General features: G+C 34.2%; 1 long non-coding RNA gene across 3 annotated transcripts; it reads left to right on the plus strand.

The window, feature by feature from the left end:
* The first annotated feature begins 470 nt into the window (after nt 1-470).
* LOC128035617 (uncharacterized) lies at nt 471-5,929 on the plus strand. Of its 3 annotated transcripts, XR_008192147.1 has the most exons (4): nt 471-675; nt 880-1,304; nt 1,387-1,739; nt 1,849-5,866. It is a non-coding gene; the product is annotated as an uncharacterized LOC128035617 (long non-coding RNA). The 3 variants fall into 3 exon arrangements; XR_008192145.1 differs by having other exon boundaries at nt 471-1,304; nt 1,849-5,929; XR_008192146.1 differs by lacking the exon at nt 1,849-5,866 and having other exon boundaries at nt 471-1,304; nt 1,387-1,769.
* Nucleotides 5,930-7,692: the final 1,763 nt, after the last annotated feature.

Below are 7,692 nucleotides of genomic sequence, written 5' to 3' on the forward strand. Positions count from 1 at the left end.
TATCATCTGATCCGTACAAGTAGGAAAACTACTTCTAAATTGAGCCTTTTTTGTGGCTTTGTCTTCCACATCTTCAGATGTTGAAACAGTAGGACAAGAACTTGAAGAGTCTATTTTTTCGTGAAGCAAAAATTTAAATCCCTTATTCTGAAAACCAATGTTGGCTTTTATACCCCGTTATTTATTTATACGTTTTCCATTAAAAAAGTTAAATCAATTAATGGCACCTTGCCATGTGTCAATAAAAGTAAAAAAAAATCTTAAATGTTAAAAAAATTAGAAAAATTAAATTTTTTTGATAAAATTAGACTGGTATTAAAAAAAGAAAAGGAAAACACCCAAATGGGCAGGTCATAAACCAAGAGCCCAAACAAAGGCAAAACAAATGAGCTATGAACAAGGCCTACCTAAAAAACAAAACAAAAAAACAAAACAAATATAAAACAATAAACACCCCAATCTGATTCAAATCTGGCATCCACCCAAGATCATTCAGTGTAAATACCGACGATTCCAGTCCCCAGGAAGTAGTTTCCAAAAAGCAACAGACCATCATTTACTTCCTTTTTCTCTCCCTAAAACCCAAACATCTTCCACAATTGACCTTCAATCTGGTTCTCTCCTTCTATACGGCCCATCATCCACCGCGTCTCGCTCAGGCAGTCCCCCGAGAAGGTAAGTCCGTGTCCCATTTCTTATGGCTTCTCTGGCTAATTCGTGAGCCATTATATTTGTTGATCTAGGTATATGTTTGAATGAAATCTGATGGAAGAATCATTTTTGACGTTGTATGTTTTTTTATTAACGCCCCTATCTTTGATCTGTCCACGCTATCTGACTAACTTTTCTTTATTATTGAAACTGAATCCCCTTCAATAGCAACTAATGAAAATCCTTTTCGTTTCCCCAACAAAATTGCTTGGAGACATGTATGTGCCTCTGCTGCGAACGAAGAAGCAACTCCCCTGTGTACCATTGTTTTAGAGGCAAGAATCTCTCCAGAAGAATTTCTCGCTACCACCTTTGAGGCCGATAAGGCCTGTGCCTCATCAAAGGCCGCATCAAAATTTACTTTAATGTCGGACCCATTCGGGGGACACCATTCAATAGCTACGGTTTCTTTGGTCAGTTTACTATTCTCACACTCGTCAATTTCCTTGGCATATCTTGAAACCCATGTATCAATATCACGGCCCCTACTTCTCTTCCCCTCAAATAACCCCTTATTTCTATCGGTCCAAATCGTCCACAAGGAGTAGCAGAATAAGCGACACTGCGACCCAGTATAGTTTTTGAATACCCAGGTAAGCCATTCCCAACAGTTCATGTTGATTCATGTTAATATCCATTCGAGATTTAAACTTATCCAGACCTCTATTGTAACAGGACAGTCACGTACCAGGTGGTCAACATTCTCAGCAACCCCTCCACATCTTGGGCATGCAGTCTCCGTCACCAGTCTTTTAATGGATAAATTAGCTAGATTAAGGATGAAATTCCAGGAAACTTTCCAAATGAAAATCTTAAGCTAAAATATTGCTGTTCCATAGGTTTTTTTGTAGAAGCTTTTCATTTCGGTTTGTAAATAAGTAGGATTAGTATTACCCTTATGTAATAGTTTGTAGGCACTTCGCACCGAAAATTCCCCTTAAGATTCTCCCCCCCACACCATCATATCCTCGTGTGCTTCCATGGCCAAGGGGATTTTCAAAATTCTATCTGCATCGTCCCTTGAGAAGGTAGAATTAATAAGCTCAATTTTCCATTCACGTATTTGTGCATTAATTAAATCAGAAACCAACCTGACCTAGCTGTTACAAGTATTTGTTGATACTTTATTGTTTGCAGTCCCCGAAAGCCAAGCATCAATCAAAATTGAAATTTTCTCCCCAGTTTCAACCCTTCAATACAATCCGCTCTTCAACAAGCCCTTAGCAGCCCACACATTCCAGGTAAACGAAGGTAGATTTCCTAACTCAGCGTTTAAAAAATCAGTATTCAGAAAATACTTGGCTTCTAGGACTCGCGACAATAATGAATTTGGACGATTAATAATGTGCCACCCTTGCTTTGCTAATCGTGCAACATTAAACTTGGTCAGGCTACGAAATCCTAATCCCCCATTTTCCTTTAATTAACAAAGTCGATCCCACCCACACCAATGAATCTCCTACTATGACCTTTTTGCCACAAGAAACAAGCTATTATATTTTCTAAATCACCGCATAAAGATTTTGGCAACAAGAAACATGCCATAGAATAAGTCAGAATAGCTTGAAGAACCGCCTTTATAAAGACCTCTTTTCCCCCTTGCGAGAGAAGTCAGACATTCCAATTCTCAATCCTTTGCCTCATGCGATCTTTTAAAATCTAAAAAGAAGCTTTCTTATTTTTTCCCACTACATTTGGCAATCCAAGATAACGTTCCATATTATTCGAATGTCTACCCCAAGAATATAAAAAAATAGCTTCTCGTATCACTGTAGAAGTTTTATAACTATAAAAAATAATGGATTTTTCGTAATTCACACATTGCCCCGAGCAATTCTTGTATTCTCTCAAAATTAACTTCAAAATTGTCTCACCCCTCTCACTTGCTTCACCGAACAATATGCAATCATCAGTAAATAATAAGTGTGAAATCGGAGGACTATTTCTACTAACTATAGCACCCTTAATCAAACCTTCCCTCAGAGCGAGCCTCATAAGCAATGAGAGACTCTCTTTGCATTTCAAAAATAGAAAAGGACTAAGAGGATCACCTTGTCGAAGACTTGTTGTCGGTTTAAATTTTGCCCCTGTTTTCCCGTTCACAATAACAGAATAAGAGAGTTAAAATACATTTCATAATAATCTCAACCCACGAAATATGGAACCCCATTTGTAGCATCATTACTTCAATAAAAGACCATTCAACTCTATCATAGGCCTTACTCATGTCCAACTTTAGTGCCATAAACCCTTTCTTTCCTACTTTCTTTTGTCGAAATATATGCAAGATCTCATAAGCAAGAAGAACATTATCTGAAATAAGTTTGCCTGGAACAAAGGCGTTTTGAGTGCTATCAATGCAGTCTTCTAGTACGTGTTTGAACTGATTTACAGTCATCTTCGCTATCAATTTATATAAAACATTACATATCAATTTATATAAAACATTACATAGACTGATTGGTCTAAAATTACCAAGGTTCATCGGATGAGATATTTTTGGAATTAACACAATATTCGTGACATTAATAAAATCTATAGTCATACCTTCGTTCAAGACGCCCAGATAGAAGTCGATAATATCCACTTCAACAATATGCCAACATTGTTGGAAAAATAGAGCCGAAAATCCATCATCCTTAGAAGCCTTTGTAGGTCCCATATCCTTTAGTGCAATCACAACTTCATTTTTTGTGAATTTTGCAATTAGCTTAGAATTTGCCTCCTCAGAAATATATCTATCAATTCCCGAAAGGATGTGATCAAAATTTCCACACCCCTTTAATTCGAAAAGCTTATGAAAGTAACTTTGAGCAATATTCTCCATATCCCCCTCATCACTTATCTCTCTCTCATCTTCGTATGTTAAACTTCGAATAGTATTCCTTTTTTTTCCTTTGTGAGGCATAACTATGGAAAAAAGCCGTGTTTTTGTCTCCCAGTTTTAACTAATTAGCTCGGTCCCTTTGCTCCCAATACATCCTCTCCTTATCAATTTCAAGGTTTAAATGGATATTTACATCAATTAATTCTACTAAATTCTCATTCGTTCTTTCTCTTCCCATTAGAATTTTCAAATTTGCTGTCAATTCCTTCTTATGACTCTCTCTTTTGTGTTTCACTGAGTGTGCCCATCTTACCAAACCTTGTTGCAACTCATTCAATTTTTGCATAATGTCGCTACTAGTGGACCTCCATAATCTTCTAACCTCTTCTTCAAAGGAATCCTCTTTAATCCATCATGACTCAAAACGGGCTTTCTTTCTAGGAAAGTTGTTCATTTTTGTGTCTGCTTGAATAAAAAGGGGACAATGATCTGAAAAAGAATGCGGCAAATGTTGAATTTCTGCAAACGAAAACAAATGAAGCCATTCCATATTCGCAACTCCTCTATCCAATCTTTCATGAATATTCGTCTCTGGCGGATTACCTCTTTCCCAAGTGAACCACGATCCTTTATACCTAACATCAAGCAACTGATAGTCCACTAAATCATCCCTAAAAGCTATCATTCTCCTTTTATCTTTTGGTACACACCTCCCATTTTATCAAAAGAATATAGAATTTCATTGAAATTGCCATATACCATCCATGGTAAACTCTGTGTGTGACTCAAATTCCTCAGCAAGTTTCTCGAAACCTCTCTATTATGCGCATATGGTGAGCCATAAAATCCAGTAAATCTTCACAATTTTTCATTATTATTATCTTGAATTTCAACATTGATATGAGAGTTAGAATAGCTTTTGAAGCTAATTGCAATGGCACAATTTACCCCTTGAACCAACTGATGCAACATCAATCCTATTCAAATACCCACATCTTCTTACACCTTCCATTCACATTCTATCAATTTTAATCTCTATAAAGAAAACCATTTGGGGATTGTACATCTTCAGCAAATGTCAAAGTCTTCTAACTATCCGTTGACTCCCCAATCCACGGACATTCCAACTTATGATTTTTATTGTGACCGGTAGGCTTGCCCCTTGGCAGCCGTCGATATCAAAAGATTTTTTTCCAGTCCTCTCCTGTTTCTAAGAACTAGAGAGCCTGTTTCCTCCCCTATCAAAGATCTATCATCCTCTCTTCTAGGCCTCTTTTTACCATTTCCCTCTTCAATAACACCATCTTCTCCATCATGCTCTATATTTGTCTGTTTGTGTATTTTAGAAGATCCTAACTCCACATTCAAAACCAATTCAAATTCCTCTCCAAATTAACCCTCCAAAATGGGGTCAACAAAATTCTTGGAACATCCTTTATTTGTAAGTTCCCAATTGCCTCTCCCTAATTCACGCCCTTCGATTGAACTCCCTCATTGGATTTCTCCACCATCATCTCGTAGCCACACACTATTCATTGCGAGAGCTCTTCTAGATTGAGCTCATATTGACAAATTCCATCCCATCTCAGTGACTTCAAATCCTAGCTCTATCGTAGAATGGCAAAAAGAATCATTATGCCCTAACCGTCCACAAAAGAAACAAAATAAAGTCAATCGTTCATATCTAAAGCTGACATAAGAGCAAAATCCTGACGAAAATAAAATTTTCTTTCTCTTAAGAGGTTTTCTCACATCCAACTTAACCTCTATTCTCAAATAATGTCGTACTCCCTTCCCCATATTTGAACCATCATACTCTATAAATTTTCCAATAAAATCCCCAACCTGCCTTACCAACGCTTCAGAAAAAAACCCTAGGGGAACTTCATGAATTTGTACCCAAAAATTCACATAGATTAATGGAACTTTCAACGAGTCCTCTCCATCCATCAACTGATGTGGTATTAGCAGATGATTATTAAAAGTCCACGGGGATCCCTTAAGTACCCTCTCCAGATCCATTCTGTGGAAAAGTCTAAATAAAAATCTTTTCTCCCCTAGATCCGATATCTGAACCCCTTTTATTTGATGCCACAGATTTGTCATTATACTACTCATCGCAGGAAAGTGAATAATATTTACTGTTAAAAAACACCCAGTTAAACACAAATACTCCTCTACTGGATCCGAATCAGATTCCTTCTGGATGTGTATAATTTCCTCTTCCTCGTCATTTAAAGACAAGCAGCCAAATCTTTTTCCATTTAATCAAATCAATCACTAAAATGGCAATTGGCAATGATAAAAGTAGAACCTTTGATAAAAATAATGTCGTAGAATCCTTCAACGAAACCATAAAAACCAAAAAATTAATCTAAGAGAACAATAACTTGCCAGCAGTTAGGGGTGAGCAAAACTCGATTCGACTCGAAAAAATCGAAAAAAAATTTGAATTTCGAGTTAAACGAATCGAGTTATTCGAGTTAATCGAGTTATTCGAATCAACTCGAATTTTTTTTTCGAATTTCGAGTTCGAATCGAGTTGAGTTTTCGAATTTGAATAACTCGAATAATTCGAATAACAACTATAATATTTTACATTTTTACCCCAAACTCCCAAACCTTTTTACTTTTCCCTCAAAACTTTTACTCCTTCCCACTTTCCCCCAAAACTTTTACTCCCCTCCCCTCCCAACCCCCAAATCTACCCAAAATCCATTTCCCATCAAAATTTTACTCTTTCATTTATTTTTTCTCAAAATTTTACTCCCAAAACTCTCAAAACCTTTTATTTTCTTCCAAAATTTTTACTCCCTCCCACTTTTCCTCTAAAACTTTTATTCCCTTCCCATCCCACCTCCCATCAACCCCAAACCCTCCCCCCTCAAAAATTTTTTAATATTTTCCCTCCAAAATTTTACGCCTCTTATTTACTTTCCCTCAAATTTTTATTCTCCAAAACTTTTTATTTTTCCCCTAAACTTTTACTTATCACCCTTTACCCTCAAATAAAAAATCAAAATTATCCAAAAAATTCACTAAACATAAATAGTAATAATTTTATTTATATCTACTATTTATATTATTAAATTAAATTTCACATTTTATATTATTTATATTATTTATATTATTGAATTGTTTAGTCATATTGAATATTTATATTAAAATTGAATTATTAATTATGCCATAAAATATTCGTGTTAAAATTTTATATTGGTATCAATTTCACATTTTATTTTTAAAATAACTTTTATTAAAAATCATATTTTTACATTTAATATATTTTTAATTCCAAAATACATAGTGACAAGAATCAAGATAATTGAAACAACTAAACAAGCAAAGAAGCTAACCAATATATAAAAATTAATAAATAAATTATGAGGTGATGAAAGTTAATAAAAAATTTGATTAAGGTGGACAAATTTTATTACGATGGGTGACAGTGGTTACAAGGATCCAAAATTATTTTTTAAAATTTAACTCGAACAAATATATTCGATTCGATTCGATTTTTTATTCCATCTCACTCGACTCGATTCGAGAAAACTTCAAATAAAGTTAGGATGATAAAATGGGATTCGAAAACTCGATTAACTCGAAAATTTTCGATTCGATTCGATTCGATCGAATGCTCACCCCTACCAGCAGTGGCAGATAGTAACGTGCTAAGAAAGTAGAACTAATTTCAATAACTTTTCGTTGTGTAATAGGTTGAAAATTTAAAATTTTTAAAAAACTCAAAAACTCTTAAAAAATTGAAAATTATTTAAAATTTTAAAATCATAATTTATTTTTAAAAATATAAAAAATTAAAATTGTAAGTACGCAAAACTTTTACAAAATTTAAAATTTTTCATAAATTAAAAAAACGTTTATTTGATATTTTAGGCTTCCTAAAATTCTTAAAACTTTATGATATTATGGAAAATTTAGGGTTTTTTTATCTTTTAATGATTTTTATTTTAAGAAATTATTATTCTTTTTAATAAAAATACCATAAAATTCTTTTAATAGATAGTTAGAGACCACTCAACAAGAGGATTTTTTTTAGCAATTTGAAAATTATTTGGCTTAAATAATAAGAGTGTAAATGCTTTTTCTTCTTTAAAAAATAAAAAACAGAGAAAAGATGAGCTGAAATGTCTAATTGA

Source organism: Gossypium raimondii, chromosome 2 (assembly GCF_025698545.1).
Source record: "Gossypium raimondii isolate GPD5lz chromosome 2, ASM2569854v1, whole genome shotgun sequence".
Classification (NCBI taxonomy): domain Eukaryota; kingdom Viridiplantae; phylum Streptophyta; class Magnoliopsida; order Malvales; family Malvaceae; genus Gossypium; species Gossypium raimondii.